We start from the raw sequence: 20,602 nt of genomic DNA, 5'->3' as shown, positions 1-20,602 counted from the left end.
ACCGAATCAAAGTTACTGATGGTGTAACTCAACCCCCTTATTTCAGATAAGACTGTACCTAAGCTGTCTTAAATAGACAGTTGTCTGTCCTGTTATAAAGACTTTACACTCTTTGTTGCCTTTAAATAAGTGTCTCAAGCTATCATCTTGGCACCTATTCTTCCTTTCAACTAGCTAGTAATTGTTATATCATCATAACCTAAACAATGGCATTTGTATTCATTACTTATCCTATAAAAAACCAAAGGTGTCTTTCACCAAAAAAAAAAAAAAACCTAAATGCTTGGCAATTGTAGTTGTACTCTCTTTTTAGAGTAAGTCAAAGATGTTAGCTGATTCATGTTGTCAATTGCTCTAAAAAAGAAAAAGAAAAGGCTCTTAGCTATTCTTTCATTAAAAAGACAGTACGTGCATACCAACACATTCTGTGAATGAAATTATTTTAAATGTGATGCTGTGAAATCAAGACTGCCTGGCTGCAATAGAATACCTTCATTCAAATAATTTTTTTGACCCTGTGTTCTTAATTCAGAAGTTAGTGTCTTCCTTGTTTGCCACATTTCAACTTAAATTGCTCAATTTAATCAGTCTCTAGATTGTATTACTGTAAAAGGGCAGCTTTAAGGTAAATTGAACTGTAATTTCTGGTGACATAATCATATGCAAGAGTATAAAACACTTGAAGTTGTGAACCTTCACTTCTGCATCAGCTTCTTTCATTTGTTTTTAATTTTTATATTTATTTATTTTGATTTTAAGCATATACCATGAAAGTAGATGCATGATGCATTTAGAAAAGACTGGCATCAGTATCCATCATCTAACAGACACAACTGTGAATGAGCTTGGCTGTGATATATATTCTATGAGTGATGTAACTGAGCACAAATATTCTGACATTAGGCAATATTCACCTTGGAGAATTCTTTAAGAACCAACACACTGGTTCTACCCTTCTCTCCATATAAACCAAGCACATTAATTCAACGTAAACCGACATAAGGGGAAATTTAGTCATGTATTTGCTGGCAGTTTGGCCAACAAAAGAGAATACTGTCCTGGGTGATACTGGTAGAGCATAAAGAGCCTTGGGCTTAAAGTGAGAACTTGGAGGGAATTATAGTCCTGTTCTTTGCTATTTAGCCTGAAGCCAGTCATATGCCTTCTCTAGGCCTCAGTTTTCTCTTTGTCAAGTAGAAGTAACACCTGTACTTCAGTAGAACCCCAGTGTCTCAGGATACACTCCAAACTCCTTACCACGTCTACATGGCCCATCATGATATGGCCTCTGCTTTTCTCTCTGCTCCAAATCAGCATTCTGAACTATTTTCAAATTCCTGAATGTCCCATGCTTTTTCTAGCTTCTAGGATTTCGCTTATCCTGTTTGGCTGACTACTAAACCACAGACTAGCCGTAGCCCTAACTCTAAACTTAGGTGACATTATCATCACTAGGAAACCTTCCCTGGCCCGTACAAGCCCAGGATGGGTCTTCCATCGGCTCCCACAGCAGCTTGTATGTCAGTTGTAATCATCTTTATTTCTCATTTCTCATTAAAATGTGGATTCTGTGAAATGAAGGACCATTCAATCTTTTCCACCATATCTCTAGGGCCTAAAAGGATGCCTGGAATATGGTTGTCTCTCATATCCTATTTCATCAACTCTAGGTTGTCATCAGTTGCAAGATGCACCATTTTTTCATGTGTTACAAAGAAAAATATTGTCAACAGAACTATAACATATCATCAACTGTAAGATTGCATTGATTTCAGAGATGTTAAAATGTGAAAAAAAAGTTTATTTTTAGAATCAATGAAGTATGGCATAGCTGAAAGAATGAATAATGAATGGGTTTATTTTGAGGATTACATGAGTTAATATCAATAAAATGTTTAAAGGTTACACTTGCTTTCAAATCACTTTTATTTCTTTGCAAATCATAATAATAGTTTGCATAGGAAAATATAATAGACAACCCTAAAATATATCATACATTTTGTCCTGTGCTGATCAGACTCAACCAGCATTACATATGCTATTCTGGATTTAGGAAGGTAAATAGATAGAGGGAAAATGAAGGTTATAGAAGAAATTGCTTAAAAGCCATAATCAAACTGGAGCCATTTAGGTTGCAAAAGAGAAACCTTTAAGAAGGCTCCTGGATTCTCAGTATATACTTATATGTCTAAATAACAACAACAATGATAGTTAACTTCTGTTGAATTCTTTCTATGAACTGAGAACTGTGCTTATACAAGGATCTAGTGAGATCATTACTCTTACTATTAATTTTTAGAACAAGAACACATCACCGGTAGGTGACTGGGATTAGACTGGCTGGCTGACTCTAGAGCTCAAGCTCTTAATAAGGAATACCCTGTATGTATACACACATACATACAGAGTACCGCATATTACGTAATATACTGTATACATATGTTTACAGTGACCTAGATATCAAGTTTACTTTTCCCTATGAAAGATAAGTGTAAAAAGTGAATTTAAATGTAAAATCTGTAATTGAGCACAGGCATAAGAAGAAATGTCCTGATGTTGAAGATTCCCCAGTCCTCGTTGAATGATAGAATCCTCCTATGTCCATTTTTGCCTCATGGTAGGTTGAAGAGTAGCCTGACCTGGAGAGAGGGATGGACAGATTGTCCTCTCAGGTCTCTTTCTCGGAGCGTCTGAGTCTTTGAGAGCTCATCAGTCGTGAGCAGCAGCATGACTCAGCACCAGTGTCTGTCTAGCTGTGGTGACAGAGAGGACAGGTGTTTGTCCACGCTAAATGCAGCCCTGCAGTTCTCCCCTGTCACCTGGCACGTGAATCAAGCAGCAAAATGGACAGTAGCACCTGTTCTGAGGTCCCAACGCAGCTGCCCACCTTGGAAGAGCACAAGGACAGCTGTTAGCAGGACAGGGAGGGAGACAGAAGGAAAGGACAGGATCAGAGAAATGGCTAAAATGAAGGAGGGGGAGAGTGGGCTGGAGAGAAAGATAGCAGGTCACAAAGCCACTGTAAAATTGTTATTGATAATAGTAATGCCTATTTATTGAGCAGTTTACTCAGGCACTATTACATGCACTTTGCATGCATCATCTCATTTAATCTGCACTACAACCATCTAAGATAATCCTGTTATTAGCCCCCATTTTACAGATGAAGAAACTGAGGTGTAAGATGTTACAGATTTTGTCCAAGATCATAAGTAGTGGAACCAGCATTCAGGGCTAGGTCTGGTTGAATCCAGAGCCTGTCACGCTAAGCGCTCAGACCCTGTGCTTTTTAAACTGATCTTGGATCGGGTGAGATAGTGATGTGGAGAAAGGATCGACCAACACAACAGGCATCTTCTCATCTGCCTGTGCTTCATCTCTGTTGAGTAACTGTGCAGCTAGACAGAAGACCTGATTTCTTATTGGGGGTCCTCCAGGAACCAGATATCCAGATAGTCTACCTTCAGTCTAGTTTACAGAATTTTAGTTGCAAATTGTTTTTTTGTCTGTTTGTTTGTTTTGATTTGTTTCACCCTCAATATACCTTTAGAATGGTCTTCCTCTACCTGGTATTATTCAGTGGTATTTATTACATGAGGGATGGAGATGTAAGGAAAACTCTCCCATCCAGCCATAGTAGCTCAACCATGATGATCATTGTAGAGATAAAGTTAATAATCAAATAATGTACATATCTTATTTGCATATGTATTATGTTTATGGAGTTAATGGAGAAACCATCTCACTTTAAATCATGCCTTGTAATATTCACTAATAATTTCATTTTAGGTAGTCTTATTTCCCCAAATAAATTATTAAATTGCTAATTAAGTTATTAAATCATTATAAATTGTCCCACTCAGGATACCTAGTACACAGTAGGCTCTAAATAAACCCTGGTTAAACTATTGACTTGGATGGAGGACTCTGAGCTGCACAGGAAGAAGACTGAATTAGGAGTCAGTAGACCTGTATGTTAACTGGCCCTGTCCCAACCATCTGTGCCACCTTGGCTAAAGTCTCTTAATCTCTCGGGGCTTGAGTTCTTCATCTGCAACCAGACTCCTTCCAATTCTAACTTTCTTTGAATTCTAATCCTGATTTGCTATAAGACTGCGGAGTCCTTAATGGGAAGGATTTGATCTCATTCGTCTTCGTACTCCCAGGACCTAGCACAATGCCCAGCACTAAGCAAAACTAATAAAATTTATGTCAAATGAATGTATACAAGAGGCCTAGGATGTCTTTAACCATTAGCAATAAGAATATAATGGCGAATCTACCTAATTTCAAGATGGGAGCCAAGTAAGAGATACTCAGGACTTTTCTTTCTTTACTGCCTTGTAAAGAAAAGGGGATATGAGGCATTTTATAGCACTGGGGCTGAAGGCTCCCATCCCTTCCTTTCCCACTCTCCATGCCACAAACACTGGAGTGAAACCAGCAGAATACCAGAGTCCTCTTCAACCACCAACAATGGTATGTCACACTGTAAGATTTTCCAGCTGCTTTGTCCCACATGCCAAAAGATTACAGATTTACGTTTGATCATGAAATATTTATTTCTTGTACTTTCTTAACCTGAAAATTCTAGTTATGTAGAGAATCCTCACCTCATTTGCTGTGGACTGAATTGTGCCTTCCCCATTCATATTTTAGAGCCCTAACCCCCAGTGCGATTGTGGAGATGTGGAGAAAAGGCTTTTAGGAGATAATTAAGGTTAAATGAGATTATAATAGTGAGGTCTTAATCTAATAGGATTAGTGGCCTTAGAAGAGGAAAGAGATCTCTCTCTCTCCGCCCGCCCCCCGCCCTCTGCCATGTGAGGACATAGCAAAAAGTTGGCCATCCACAAGCCAGAAAGAGCTCTCTTACCAGAAATCAAACCCTGCCAGACCTTGATCTTGAATGTCCCATCCTCCAGAATTGTGAGGAGGAAGTGTACTTCTGTTGTTTAAGCCACCCAGTCTATGGTATTTTGTTATGGCAGCCCGAGCAGACTAATATACCACGATGCCATGATGGCCTTACATGGTGATGTTCAATGATTTTCTAGTGCCCAGGGTTAAGGTCTCACTGCTAGGGAGAAATATGTAACCAGTTGAGTGTCCTTTTTAATCCAAAGCATGTAAATTCTAATAAACGCACAGCCTCTGCAGTGTCAATATCTTCTAGGAAGGGTTATTAAAATTAGTAATATAGTAGGAAAAAGGCGACGATGTAGAAGGTAAAGGGAATGAATGAGCTGCTTTTAGAGGATCACTGTGCTTGTCTTCATATTCTGTGGTCTAACCAAGAAAGCAACATATTTTATCATATTTGCTAACTGTTCAACCAGCAAATTTGATAAAATATGAAAATAAAGTAAAACTCATGAAATACTATCCTTCCTTTCCACACCTCCTTGTTGCTCTAGGTTACTCTGACTTATAAACAGAATTGGTTTGCTTTTCATACCATCAACTCCACAATTCCTCAATATGGGAGAACGTTTCTGCTATGAGGAGGGCTTCTGACTTTTCACCAGGGTTTACAGCAAGGTATGATGAAAGGGACACTGTCCAGGTTAGGAAGTCAGTGTCCATGGTGTTCATGACCGTAGCACTATCGAACTATGTTATTTCACATGAGAAGGTTTGGTGAATCCCTAACACAGGAAGGGTGGAAACTGATGTACCGTGGGAGAGAAAAATTGTGTTGGAGGTGGGAGATTTGCAGGGGGTTGTACTCGGGAAGGTATAAGAGAATAAGAAAAATATATTTCTTCTTCTCTGAACACCATCCTGACCTAGGACTTATTTTCATTGTTTTCTAAGCTCTTTGGATAGGGTCTTTGTCATCTTTATTGACCCCTTTCCTTCATACATTTTGTGAATCCTCTTGTTGGCACATCCACGAACAACGAGATGTAGTTACAGACTCAAGTTTGAGTTTGACTCAACACCTCACTGGTTGGGCGACCTTGAGCAAGTGAATGCATCTTTTTAATTATTAGTGTTCTCATGTATTAAAAATAGTGATAATCATCCTTGCATGGTTTTCTGATTCAATTAAAAACTGCATGTAAAGTATCTGGTCCATTGTGAAACACTTGATGTTTCCTTCCCTCCCTCCTCCCTCCCTTGCTTCCTTCCCTGCTTCCTTCCTTCCTTCCTTTGTTCCTCCTTCCCTTTTCTCCTCCCTCCTTCACTCCCTCCCTCTCTCGTTTCCTTCCTTCCATTCATTTTAACACTCCGCATAGTTCCAGAAAGGATGCAAAGCAGCTTTTGATAACTTCTTCATTAATGATTCCTTTTACTCTACTACTCCCTTGGGTTTCAGAATGGACTTGCCCTCCCATCCTGGTTTTATAGAGTGAGGAGACTATATCTCTGCTGCTAATTAGAGGGGGAAAATTTACTGAGAACATTTTAAGTAAGAATTGTCAGTATGCTGACTATGAGGAAATTCTAGGTTTTCATTTGCTTTTTAGTATATGAATACTAGGTCATCCTTATAAAAAGCACATTCTCTGTTTGGTGAATGTCAATCAAGGCATATTACGTCTCATTTGAAGTGAAGTGATATGTATGGAATGACTCAAGGTGCTCATTTCCCAGCTGGTGACTGCATCACATCACCTTTATAGCTTGATTTCAGGTCTTGGGGGAAAAGGGGAGAGGAAGAGCTTCATGCAATGTTGCACTGAATTTCATAACCTGAATGAACCTTCCTTTCGTAAATGATAACTGTAACATTAATGACCACTTAATGAGTCCTTACTATGGGCAAGTTACTCTTCTAAAATTTTACATGTTCTAACTTACCTAACCACCACAATGATCCTATGGGCTAAGTACTATTATATCCATATTTTTACAGATGAGGCACAGAAAGGTCAGTTAATGTGCCCAGAAACACAAAATTAGCATGTTCTGGAACCAGGATATGAACCCAAGCACCCTGGATCTGAGTCTGCATTCTTAAGCACGGTGCTGCATTATTTCCCATGTCTTTCTGATGAGCAAACTGAGTCTCTAGGCAACATGAGGTTTGGGAAGTTTCTTGCCCAGTGTAAATCGTTGTCAGCCAAACTTTGGAGATTTGAACTCAGATCTTCTGAATGCCAGTCTGTCCCTTCTTCTGACAGGAGACCTAATGACTCCACACACCATTGACATGAGTGCCCTTACGTTTATTTCCCGTGATCAAATCTCAAGGAGTTTCGAGCGTTACCCTTGTAATCCGAGATAAACAGCCGCCGATAGGTTCCTTCCATTTCACCAAAAGTATTATCGGTTGTATTCATAATATTGGATGGTGGTATTAATAACCTATGGTGATATTTTCAGTAAATAACTGATCCAAATTCATCTTGACTTATGATCCCTGCTTCCATTAAAAAAAAAAAAAAGTCATCCAACAGGGAGGCATTTGGAAAACAATTCCACACCAGTGGTTGCATTAATTGCTACTTTAGATGTTCCTGCTGTGAATTGAATGGAGACACTTTGGATCTATTTCTTAGAAATAACCACCTTTATTACTTCAGCTCTAGGATGCACAGTTTTGAGATTTTTAGAGGAAAATATCTTCACTAATCTGTTTCTGTTTTCCATTTTCATTCCATAAGTAATCCTTTTCATTGTTATCACCATTTTTAATGTTCTCAGATTTAATTTATGGAGGGTACGGGATGTTATAGGACATTTTTGCCTCTTGCTCTCTCAGCACACAACATTCTGTTAACTCCCCAAGTGTAACGTTTTGAATATCATGTTTAATTCAAATATGATCCATTATTTTATTAAAGTTGTATTTTTCCCCTTGCATATCTCTAGAATTTGCAAGAGCTCTATGGAAATGGCGTATGTGATACACAAGTAGGAATTTCTTTTAGTATCTGTCATTTCTCCAGTATTTTGAGAAAAACAGGATGAAATGTAGCATAATGAAACGGTGCTTGTTGGCAGTTATGAACTACACTGTGCCTTTTAGAAAACAAATTTAAATACATTTCAGATTAATGTATGCTTTTTCTCTCCTGGTTTCCTAAAATTCACCTATCTGGTTGTCCTCAACAGATTCAAAGTCATATTTTTTCATGTCTCCAGACATGTTGGCCCCAGAAGAATAAAATTCAAGTAAATGAGTTATCTGTGGCCTTTTAAGGCAATTAACAATTCACAATGCTTATTTGTCTCTTGGTATTGAACAAAGACTTACTTGTACCTTACTACTACTGATACTGTGCTGGGATTTATGAAGGATGCAGAAATGATCAAGCCATGGTCTCTATGCTGAGGAAGTTCAGGTATTGGTTAGGAAAAATGAAATATATACAATTAAAGCAAACTCTTAGGTCTGCTTTAGCAGTATAAATAACACATTTATTTCTTCTGCCTTGTCAAACCCTCGGTGTTTTTTGCTGAATCATAGCATTCTAGAGCTGTGGGATCTAGAATGTGCCTAGATTGTAAATCTATCTGTGCCTGATTGTAAACCACCTGGCATATATCTCATTCACAGAGCCCTGTTTTCCAAGATTAGAATAAAACACACCTGGTTGGGCTTCCCTGGTGGTGCCGTGGTTGGGAGTCCGCCTGCCGATGCAGGGGACACGGGTTCGTGCCCTGGTCCGGGAAGATCCCACATGCCGTGGAGTGCCTAGGCCTGTGAGCCATGGCCGCTGAGCCTGTGTGTCTGGAGCCTGTGCTCCGCAACGGGAGAGGCCACAACAGTGAGAGGCCCGCGTACCGCAAAACAAAAAACAAAAAAAACACCTGGTCTGATTATGCTCTTAGGTAGCACATGTGGACATGCATAGTATCCTAGGGAAAAAAAAAAATCTTAAAGAAACTCTCCTTATTTTTAATACTTATCTTAAGATATATTGGGACAGAAGAGTGGAGTATTTAAGGACAGAATTTCTGGATCCGGACTTCCTGGGTTCAAGTCCCAGCATTGCTACTAGCTGTGGGACTTTGAGCAAATTATTTAAACTTTCTGCGCTTCAGTTTTCTCATCTATAAAGTGAGAGTAATAGGACCTCTCTCATAGGGTTGTTACGGGGACTGAGGAAATATTTGTGATGTAAAGGCAATTAGGTGCTTTTAAATACATACTATGAGAGAGGTCTTTTTTTTTTTTTAAAGGGATTTTGGGTTGAGTGCAGTTCTGTGGAACCTTTCAAATGAGTAGGCAATTCTTCCATCCCATGTTCAGACTCTGATTTTGACTTGCAGTACAGCCACTTTGAACTGCTTCCTAATCATGTGCTCCACAACATCAGCACAGATGGGCAAGCAAAGCACTGCCCCAGTACAACAACCCTGAGCTTTACTGAGCTTTTGGAAGGTGACTCTTATCTGCAGCCCTAATGTAAGCAGCTGATCTCACCAGAGATGCTAGGATCACTGCCATTTGGTTGTTGAGTCATTAATTTGAAAAACATCTACCCAAGAGTGTCTGCCTTGATATCTACCCAAGAGAACATCCTCTGAGGATGTAGGGCAAAGGCCTCTAATTAGTATAATGAACTTCTGTCTTCCCAAAGCACCAGCTCTGCTTTTGGAAAGGAATCAACATCCGTCATCACTATTTGTTGCTCAGTGATATAGATACTTCCATGTGTTTCTGTGCTCTTAGGAGCTGTTCAATGGATATGAGAACATTCAAATACTGGAGACAGCTTACTTTTTATTTCTAATTAACATTTTATGTTCTAGAATATGTGTTGCCTCTTTTTCCGTATCCTACCTATTTCTAATTTATACAATTTTATCGCTGATTGAGCAATGGCATGTCTTTCTGAAATAGAACTATTTTCTTTAAAGAAACTGAACAGTAACTTTGAGTATTCGGCAGAAAAAATTTTTAACAATCCATAAATTTATTCATCTGATATGTGCCTTACAATATGCCAGGAAGCTGGGGTGTGATGGTGAATACAACCTATTCGGTACTCAAGGAATACATTGTGTAGTGGATGCGGAAGACAATACTCCAACTTGAGTGTAGTCTATTTTTGATAGTCTATCTGTCTATTGTGACAAAATATACATAACATGAAATTTACCATTTTGACCACTTTTAAGTTTACAATTTGTGCCATTAAGTACCTTTACGATGTTGTGCAACTATCACCGCTATCCATTTCCAGAACTCCTATCGTCCCAAACAGAAACTCTCTACCCATCCTGATAGTCTAAATGTAAAAAATTTCAGACTTTCCCTATTTGACCTTCCTAAAAATCTACTGATTAATTTACAGTAGTTCCATTTACCTGTCAAGGCTATTCTAAGAATGTTTCAGAAATACTTACAAATGTCTGAACTTCCATTATTTCTTTGATAAGATTTTATAACATTTGAAGTAACGATATTAAGCATTTTGTTACAAGTAATGTAATTTAGCTGAGTACCTTTAGCTTTACTAAGATTAGCAATTAAATATTTAGCTGTGTGGTAAATTAGCTATGCCATGTGATCACTGGAAAATGGGGGCTCCACTTACTGCAGCATAAATGTTTTACAAGGTATTGTAATGTAACTAGTAAATTAATAATAACAATTTAGGTTTCAGCTAATTAAAATCTTCCTTAGCATTTATTAACTTGAGAGTCTGAAGTAAAACAACTATGACAGTGATAATAACTGTTGCGATGGTTTAGCTGCACCAACCGAGGATAAAATAGGGAAAATAGAATATGTGTGACTAGTTGTAAAGATAAAAAGTCAGTTTCCAGCTCTCTTTATGAATTCTGACTGGCAAATCTAAACCAGGATTAAATATTCACTGGGGAGAGAGACTTTCTCGTCAACTTCATACCCTTATTCAGTCAAAACATTTTTAATGAGAATTGACACAATTGCAATAGCAAACAGTCAATTAAGTAAATTTTAAAGAGCATCATGAATGTGCCCAGAATCGAGCTAAGTCACTGAAACCGTGTAATCAGACATGAAGAACCCAGTTCACAATCAGGTTATTATGCCTAGAAGTTATTATAATACTAATAGCTAATAATAATATTAGTAATATATAGCAAGCCTTTTTGCAGATGAAGAAATTGAGGCCCAGAAATATTTGGCTTTACGTATCCAATATTTGTCTTCATGAATCAGCTCAGTCATAACCTAAGGCTTTATTTCATATAATGGGAACTATATGTAAGGACAATGTGAAAACATGCCAAGGAAGATATGGCTGTGCATCGTCACTCCATCTTTAGTTTATTTGGGAAAACACTGTGGTTTGGTTGAGGAAGCAACAGCTTTAGAGTCGGAAAGACCTGCCCTTGAATCAGCTTTGCCTTTTACTGCTAGCTGGCAAAGTTATTTAACTTCTCTGAGGCTCAGTTTTTCCATCTGTAAAGTAGAGTTAAAAGTGGCAACTCACTAGCATAGCAGTGCCGTCGATAGTAGATGTTCAAAAGTCAATTTATTCACTCAAATAGTAATTGGAATTCTTAATAAATGCCTAATATATTCTCAGTTAAGGATATAAAAATAAAGTAGAAATAAACTACCAAAGTATCCTCCCCAAGTTCTCTGAAGAGTTCAGGCAAGTGAGGGAGAAAGTTATGTAAATAGACTACCATATAGCATGACAGCTGAAATTTATTCATCAAATTGTGCAATAAGAGAAATACTGTAGAATCAACTTGATTTGGAGGCATAAAGGGAGAAGCGGAGATGAATGAAGAGACCTCAGAGAGGGGAATGATGCTTAGGAAGAGTCTAACAGGATGAGAAGGATTTTGCCAAGCAGATGGGGTGAGGGAAGTCGTTCTGAGCAGAGAAAACAGCTTGAGCAAAGAAAACAGCTTGAGAAAGCACAGATTCCTCAAAGAGCATAGCCTTTTCGTGGAACAGCAGGAGGTTCATCGTGGCCTGAGCTCAGAGTACACATGGGTGAGTGGGAAGAAGAGACTTTGGAAAGGTCGAACGGGGCCAGATGGCTTGGCTTGCTAAGAAGTTTGTATTTTATTTGATGAGGGATGGATCACCAGTGTCACCGAAGGGTTTTAAGAAATGAGGATGGTAGGAGGGGGGCAGGGAGGGGAGCTGTAGTGGGGAACGGAGGGAGAGGAGGGATGGAGAGAGGGAGGGAATCAGATTCAGACTTTAGGAAAACTGATCTAGTGGCAGTATGAAGAATATATTAGAGGTGAGCAAAAGTAGAGGCAAGGTGACACTTCAGGTGACTGTTGCAATATTCTCAAACTTCAACAGGCATCAGAATCACCTGGAGGTCTTGTTAAACCACAGATTACCGAGCTCTAGTCTCAGAGTTTTGGATTCAGTAGGTCTGGAATGAGGAACAAGAATTTGCATTCTTAACAAGACCCTCTTCTGAGGATCACGTCCATAAAAATGATAAGGGGCTAACCAGGACCTGTACTGCAGCAGTGAAATAGAAGCTGTGAATGAAATTGTCAGGGCCTCATTGATTAGAAGAAGTACCCTTACGATACATTTTCGCATGCTGAGATTTTGCTCGACTAGTATTTCTTTGCCTGAGGCATTTGATAATGCTGGAGGGTATTAGGGGAAATAAAGTACACCAGCTGTTGCCTACCAAGGTCACAGTGTATCAAAGAAACCTGGGGCCCTCAGTGAATGTTAATGCAGGAAACTGACCTTGGGAATTTCTTAACTCAAGTTCCTTTCTTGTGGTGGTGGTTAAATGAAGAAGTCAATTCAGATTGCAGAGAAGAAATGCGTCCCCGGTCACAGGGCTGGTTATCTAAGGAGATGGGTCTCTGATGCAAGGCGCTGCTGCAGAAGAGACTTGCGTTCTGACCCGTCCACATTCCCTGTGCTTTCAGCTGTATTATGGTCAAAGGGAAACAAATCTGGCTGCTTTTATGTTGTTTGACTATTCCAATTTTTTAAGTAAGCATATACTTTAATAAGGTTTGTATGATCCTTGACTCTTGGTCAGATAAGATTTTTGTTTATTTGGTGCATGTGTTTGTTTTTAATCCGAACATGATCTCTCTAATGATCTTTTATTGTAGCCACGGTTTCTTTTTCTTATAGTCCCATTGTTCTAGGGAAATGGGCTTCATCTGCTGACTGTAGGAAAAAGGTTTCAATTGACATCTTTAACTCTGGGTGGTTACCTCGGATTTCAAAGAGGCAGTCGATTCTTCCAGAATGTGAGGGTGTGGCCTGAAAGATCCAAGCACACTGCGTGTGATAAGGTGGCTGGGGGAAAATTTTATGCCCTTAATTAGGAATGAGGTGAGGTAGCCTTCTGTCAGCAGGAGGCTCAGGACACAGGCCTGTAATTGCGATGAGTATAATGGGATTACCTCACATTGAGACTTGTCCTCACTAACAGGGGCTCAGAGCCTTCTCTACAGACCTGCACTAGTGTGGAGCAGAGAGTGTTGTAGTGGGATGTTTTGAAGAGAGAACTGATTGTGTAATTTGGAGGAGTTTTTCCTTCCTCCTTCCTTTTGTGTGCATGTGTGTGTCCATAGTGGAGTAGAGCATACAGATATTTGTGTGTCTCCATTATTGGGCTTCTGATGGAAGGGCTTTTGAGGGTTGTCTTGTGTATGAGACAGTATATTCAGGGTGCTCCAAGTAATGTCCAGAATAAGCATACTGTACTTCTGCAAGCACTTGATGTGATTGCCTAATATTACAGCTCATAAATATTTACTAAGATAAAGTATTATTACATTAGTCAGTGTAAATTTCTCCCAGGTATAGGGATAGATATTGACCAGATATTAAGTGCAATGAGTGTTTTGAAAGCATATATAGAACTTTGCATGCATTTTAATTTCAAAATAAGCAGGTTTGAGTTAATTAAGCACTAGGGATCTTATATGAGCCACCAATTAAGTAATCTCTCCCTCTCTCTGCCTCTGACTCCCTGCCACTTTTCCTGCTCTCTCTCTTTTCCCTCTTCTCCCCTCCTCCTCCCCCCCTTTTTTTTTTTACTTTATCATCCATTCACAAAACTGTGAGTACGTGTTTACTAGGGAATGTGTAAGGCGCCGTGACTGTACCAAGACTGATAAGACAGAATTTTTGCCTTCAAGGAGTTTACATTTTAATGTCAGAGGTAGGCAGGCATGCCACTAATCAACCACAAAGCAGTTTGTATCTCCAGTTAAAAACCAAGAGTTTGGACACACCAAAGAAGAAACAAAGAATACCAGCCAGGCATAGACTATACTTTGCGGAGAATATTGAAAACAAAGTGATCATAAAGAACAAGGGGGACTTTAATAGGCAGAGGAAGGTACGACAGCATTCCAGGGTGAGAAAACAGAAGAGAGAGACAGGAGCATTTTAAGGAAACTGAGTATATTTATTCTGGCTGGAGAGCTCAGTATCAGAGAGGGTACTGAGAGTTGCATCTGGAAGGAAGGGTTAGGCCAGATTGGTGAAAGCCTTGCACATATAATAAGTAGCTAGAATCTAATTCCATGAATAGAAGGAAAACATGGTGTAATGAATTCAGAAACCACTTAGACAAAACAATACATAGTTTAGTAATGGTTAAAAACACAGGCTGTACCAAGGTTTCAAACCTAGGCTTTTGTTCATTGCTTAAGTTTGAGAAATTTATTTAATGTCTCTGAGCCTCAATTCCCTCATCTTTAAAAGTAATGATACCTCCTTCATGTGCTTGTTATAGAGACTAAGTTAAATTATGTATATAAATCCCTTAGTATAGCACCCAGCTATAATTCTTAACCAGTATTGCTGTTTTTTCTTTTTCTCCTCTTTTTCCTTTGTCACTTAAGCTACAAGAATTGTAAGCCCCTATGTCTTCGTAGAAGTAGACTAGAAAGTAGCAGACGTTTTATTCAGGGTCTTTTTGAGCCTTATTATCTGCTAGGGCTTATGGAATACACTGGTAACACAAAGATGAATAAGAGTCCAACAGGTAAATAAGGAATTGTACTGCAATATGGTAGTGCTATAATGCAAACTGTTTATGAAGTGTTTGGAGCATGAACAAATTGATACATTCTAAGGGCTTATAGTCGAAAGAACACATTCGCATTATCTTACCATATAGTTATAAGAAACTTGGACATAACCCAACATATTAATGGACAATAAAGAATTTATATTTTGTGTAAACGAAAGGTCTAAATCAGGGTTGAGTGATACCCTAAAAGTACAAGTGGAGTGAGGGCTAGGAAAATAGGAAGTCCATTCCCAAATGATACAGGGTGCAAAAAGAAATTCAATTTTATGAGTTTAATCTAGGAAAACTTCCTGGAGGAGGTGGATTTCTAATGCTGCTTAAAACCTGGCAAATGATATATTGACAGATAAGGTAAGAAAAAAGCACGTCATGACTTTATGAATTCTGGCACTGTTTTGAAGAAGGCAGAGAGTCCCAGTGAGAGGTGAAAAGGTGAGGAATATCTGTAAGACTATCTTAAAGAAGACCTAGAAAGACAAAGTTGGAGAGAAAATGGGCATGACTGGAACTGAGGCATGTGTATGGCACCCTAGTGAATGGCTTTATACTCAAAGAAAGTAATACAGAGTCTGGATTTTCAAAGTGTCTTGGAAGGCAAATAAATTATTGTCCTGGAGAAGGGGGGAAATGGTGATAATGGACCATCTATGGTAAGAAGAGTTTGTGAGGGCTGTGGGAGTTTGGGGAACTGATAGACTTCAGTTCATGGGAAAAAGGCAGGGACACTAGCATGTATTAAGCACTTGCTATGAACCAGGCATGATTCTAGATACTGTTTATATTTTATCTCATTTCATTCTCACATTAATACTGTGGGACCAGATATATTTATCCCTATTTTATAGGCAGGAAAACTGAGGATCAGATGAAACAACTGTATCAAGATCACACAGTCAGTAAGTGAGAATTAAGAAATCCAACTAGAATATTTACAATCAGAAACTTTAAATTCAGTATTAAGACAAAACCACACCAATATCCTTCATCCATTCATTCATTCAGTAACTAATCGTCCAGCCCTTACTGTGGGCAGGACACTGTGTCACTGTGTTTACCCTTCTTGGTCTGCTAACTGTGTAATCTCGGAAGAGCCACTATTCTGTGACTATTTTCTAAACTGTTAAATAGTCTTGTGTGAGGATTAAATTCTGTAATAATCTAATGCAAAGCTCTTTCACACAGTAGCCACTCAGTCTTGTTAGTTGAATCCAAATTTATATGTCAACAATTACCAGGTAATTAACAAGCCATCCTTATTTATTCCTCAAGGACACACAAAGATCAATATTTGGCATCATTTTATTAGTTTTTTTTTCAGTTATTTCTGTTTATGTGCAGTACTATAATGGTGATGAAGCTGATGATAACAGTAATGTTAATAACAGTCGCAGCAACCTTTTATTGAGCGTGTACTGTGTGCCAGGACCTGTGTTAAGATAATGCTTTATATTATTTTGTTTAATCCTAAGCAGAAGGACATAAGTTAGAACTATTCCCATACATATTTTATATGTGAAAACTCAGGCTTCGAAAGGTTAAGTAACTTTGCTGAGATTGCATAGCCAATAAATGGCAGACCAGGATCTCAAATCCCAGAATGTCTTACCACAAACCACATGATCTTAATCATTAGGTGATACAACCTTATTCTTTAACAGAATATGTTAGTGAGGCAGACCATCCTTTCTCCTGGTTAGTCAGACTTAGTGAACTTTCACTCTAATTCATGCTCTTTGCAGTTGGTTACTGGTGTTCTAAATGCTTTTACTTGCAGGAGACAGTTCCATCCTCTTCCTTAATTAGAAAAAAAAAGAAAAAGTGGTTTTGCTGCACATCCATAGATATGCCACGGCACACATCTACTGAAACACTGATTTTCTTGGACAGAAAATGTGAGATTCAGTTTCTTCTTGGTTGGGGAACACTTTCCTTAACAGCATTTAATGGTAGTCTTTCTTTTTCTCTTGCTAAACTATCCAGGAGTAATGATTGTGGGGTTGATTTTTGACATGTATCTTGGAGAGACTAAAATAGAACAAAGAACAATGAGATGAGATCAAGAAAGAAGGGATATTGGTGTCAAGGCTGGGACATAAAGTGGAAAAGGGAGAGTTGTATGAACCTTTGATGTTTTAGATTCTACACATTTCAAATTTGAGATTCAAAGTGAACAGGGAAAGAAATGGAAGGGAGTCATCTAATTTGCAGAAACCCAGAATGGTAATTAAAATCATTAGAGGAGGAGGAAAAAAATAACAACAATAACAGCTAACATTTATTGATGGTTTATGATACACAAAGCATTTGCTACACAAAGCATTCAACATGTTAATCATTCAGTCCTCTCAACACATGTATGAAACAGGTGCCATGATCACTGCTTTATAGATGAGAAACTTGAGTTTTAGAGCAGTGAAATGACCTGAAAAAGGTCACACAACCAGTGAAGCCAGAATGAAGCCCATTGCTGTCTGGCCTTAGTGTTGTAGCCATTAACTACCATCTCAACCATCAGAGTGAGTCAAACCCGAAGGTCCAGAAACAGGCCCTGTGACTCATGGGCCCTGGCCTCACCTGCTCCAAAACCCCACCTTGAGTTCATGGATCCTAATTTTCCCTCGTGATAACATGCATCAACGATAATGAGAAAACTTGGCCTTTGGAGTTTGGCGGTCATTTCTAGTCGCATGATTTTCAGCAAGATGCTTTATTGTCTTCATCTATATAATGGGAGAACATAATATAAAGATTATCTAAAATGAACGCTGAACTTTTACATGGTGTCTTGTACTTGATTCATGTTCATAACAGTATATAAAATACAATAAAATGTTTTAACGCAATACCTGGCTTCCAGAAGGTACTCAGCAAATGCTATCTATAGATTTGACATCGTGAGCCTTAGCCTCTGACTCTGGAAATATTCACAGGCCTGTGCAATGACATCCATACTTCTACCCAAAGAGACAAGCCATCTGTCCTTAACTAACACTAATCAACCTTCCAAGACAGGTTTTTGTATGCGACAAGGTTATAGTCAAGCTTCTTGGAATAACATCTTTATTAAATAAAAGCTGTATGCCCTTAGGGGGATAGTAGTACGCAGTGTATAATCCTCCGCTTTGCATATTGAAATTCAGCTACCAGACCTTGCAAAAGGAATGCAGAGGTATCTTAAAGTGGAGAATGACCTTCACATTTTCGTAAAATAAATGATTCATGTGGAGACCATTAATTCCACCCATACTCTATTCCCCAAACAGCTTTATCCATCCTGAAAAAGGCCTTTCATTTTCAAGGATAAATGATACATATATTTTTAATATAATTTTGAAAAATCAGGTGTGTCATTTATATTTGTCATGCATAATAAAATACATGATTAAACATTGCTCCATAATTAAGGCATTAAGACTTGGAAGTGGCAAGAAGCTACCCTCAAGCAGCATCCTGAGTTAGGGAGATTATATATAAACAGTTTCATGGTCTTAAGCGCTGTTTTTGTTCCTGTTTCATTCTCTCCAAGTGTCATCGGATAGGTCAGTCTTGATTATATACCGCATTTGGATACGTCCTTTAAGCAGAGTGATCAAAGGCTACTCACCTGAGCTTTTCAGATAAAACCTAAGGAGCCAACATTTTAACCCACATATAATGCTGATCCATTTCCCAGTAATCAAATAAAATGGATTTTATCATAGATATCAATAAGTTAGTCCAAGTTTGTGCCTCAATTTGTGCATCAAAACCCTATAGTGGATAAAGTAGGGAATAAGCCATTTCCTTTTGTGGTGGTGCGGCAACGGTAAAAGTAGACATTTCCGATTCGCCTACCTGCCTTATGGATTTTTGTCAGCTCTGATGAACAAGTAGTTAAAACGGACTGTACTGAATACTTTATTAATGACGATGATCCCAATAAAGTAATGAGTAAACTTTTGCCAGATCCTGTGTGAAGCACTTTAGATATACCCACCTATTTAATCCTCACCATAGTCCTATAAGGTAAGTATTGTTATTCCATGTTACAGATGAGGAAACAGAGGCACAGAGATAGGTAATCTATCAGAGCATGATCTCTCTTAGAAGTTAAAAAAAAAAAAAAGGAAAAACAAAACATAATAGCGATGGCATGTGATGGTTGTTTCCTGCATGTGTAAGACATAGGTGTTCTCTTAGAACTGGCTGGGGTTTGCTTTGAACTTAGTGTTGATACCATGATAAAGAACACTCACACATAATAGACGTTTTATACCATTGAATGGAATTGAAGGTTCCCAGCAAACTCTCAGCTAGTTTCCTCCTGGAGGGGTCATAATATCTGAGTTGATGATTATTCTGAAGGATAAAAACCTTCTGTATTACCATATCTGTCAGGGAGAAGGATGGATAAGTGCAGAGGAAAGGTTCACTGAGATGCCCTCATCAGGGATAATCATATTCCTTCCTGATTTTCAAGTAATGCCCCATTTGATAGCTGATGTCAGCAGGTATTATGTTATGAAAACCTGTGACTGACCCCTGCATGGAGTTTACCAAGTGTGGAGGCTCTGCAAAACACACAGGCAATCTGAGAACAGTGGATTGCACTTGACCGTGTAATCACGTATTCCTATGAATGCTTCATGTGTCTTGGGGATGAGTGCAATAGTGAGGGCGCATTACATTTCTGGAACTCTTTGCTGTCTATCCTCCTACTACCACAAAGCTGTTCTACCTCTTTGTTTTAGTCCCTTTGGGCTGGTGACATTCTTCAAATATACTGTCTATACTTAGAATTCTTCTGCCTTTGCTTACGTCTCTCTTTCTTCTAGAAGGCTCTTAACTATTCCTTAAGACCCAAGTCAAGTATCACTGTGGACCTAGTAGTTCCATTTACTCCACGCTCTCTGCCGTACTCCTTTCATATCTGCAGACCCAGGCAGTGGCGTGATGGTTACAGGTAAGCAGAGACAGAGGACTGAGCCAGGCCTAAAGGCCTTGCATGGAAGAGTGGACCCAGGGCTGAGGCATCAGACAGCAGGAAGTAGATCCAGTTAATGAGGCAGCGACCTCTGAGCCTGTTAAGGGCATTCATTCATCATGATTCAGTGTCAGCCACTGTCAGTTAGTGGAGATTAAAAGACTTGTTTCTAGTCTTCAAAGAGCCTAGACTAGGAAGAATCATAGACAGAGTGTGAGTTCCAGAAGTTATTATCTTGGGGATCTTCTGTAGACCTCACATGCTGGGCTGTGCTTCTGGCATAGAACTCCAGTCCTTAGAACAGAGGCCACTAGAGTAAGTCCTGGGAACCAGGGTGTAGGAGAATGGTTGGAAAACTAAAGCTTAAAATCATGGGGCCTTTCCTGGGGCAGGTGCTTCAGCTGGCAACAGAGCAAACTCAGAGCAGTCAGTTTGGAAGGATGGCTGGTGCTTAGCTCCATCACATGGGGCCGAAGACAGTATAAAACACTCTTTAGGGCTTCCCTGGTGGCACAGTGGTTGAGAGTCCGCCTGCCGATGCAGGGGACGCGGGTTCGTGCCCCGGTCCGGGAAGATCCCACATGCCGCGGAGCGGCTGGGCCCGTGAGCCACGGCCGCTGAGCCTGCGCGTCCGGAGCCTGTGCTCCGCAATGGGAGAGGCCACAACAGTGAGAGGCCCACGTACCGCAAAAAA

This window comes from Neophocaena asiaeorientalis, unplaced genomic scaffold (assembly GCF_003031525.2).
Source record: "Neophocaena asiaeorientalis asiaeorientalis breed wild unplaced genomic scaffold, Neophocaena_asiaeorientalis_V1.1 scaffold23, whole genome shotgun sequence".
NCBI lineage: Eukaryota > Metazoa > Chordata > Mammalia > Artiodactyla > Phocoenidae > Neophocaena > Neophocaena asiaeorientalis.
This window is presented reverse-complemented; position numbering follows the sequence as displayed.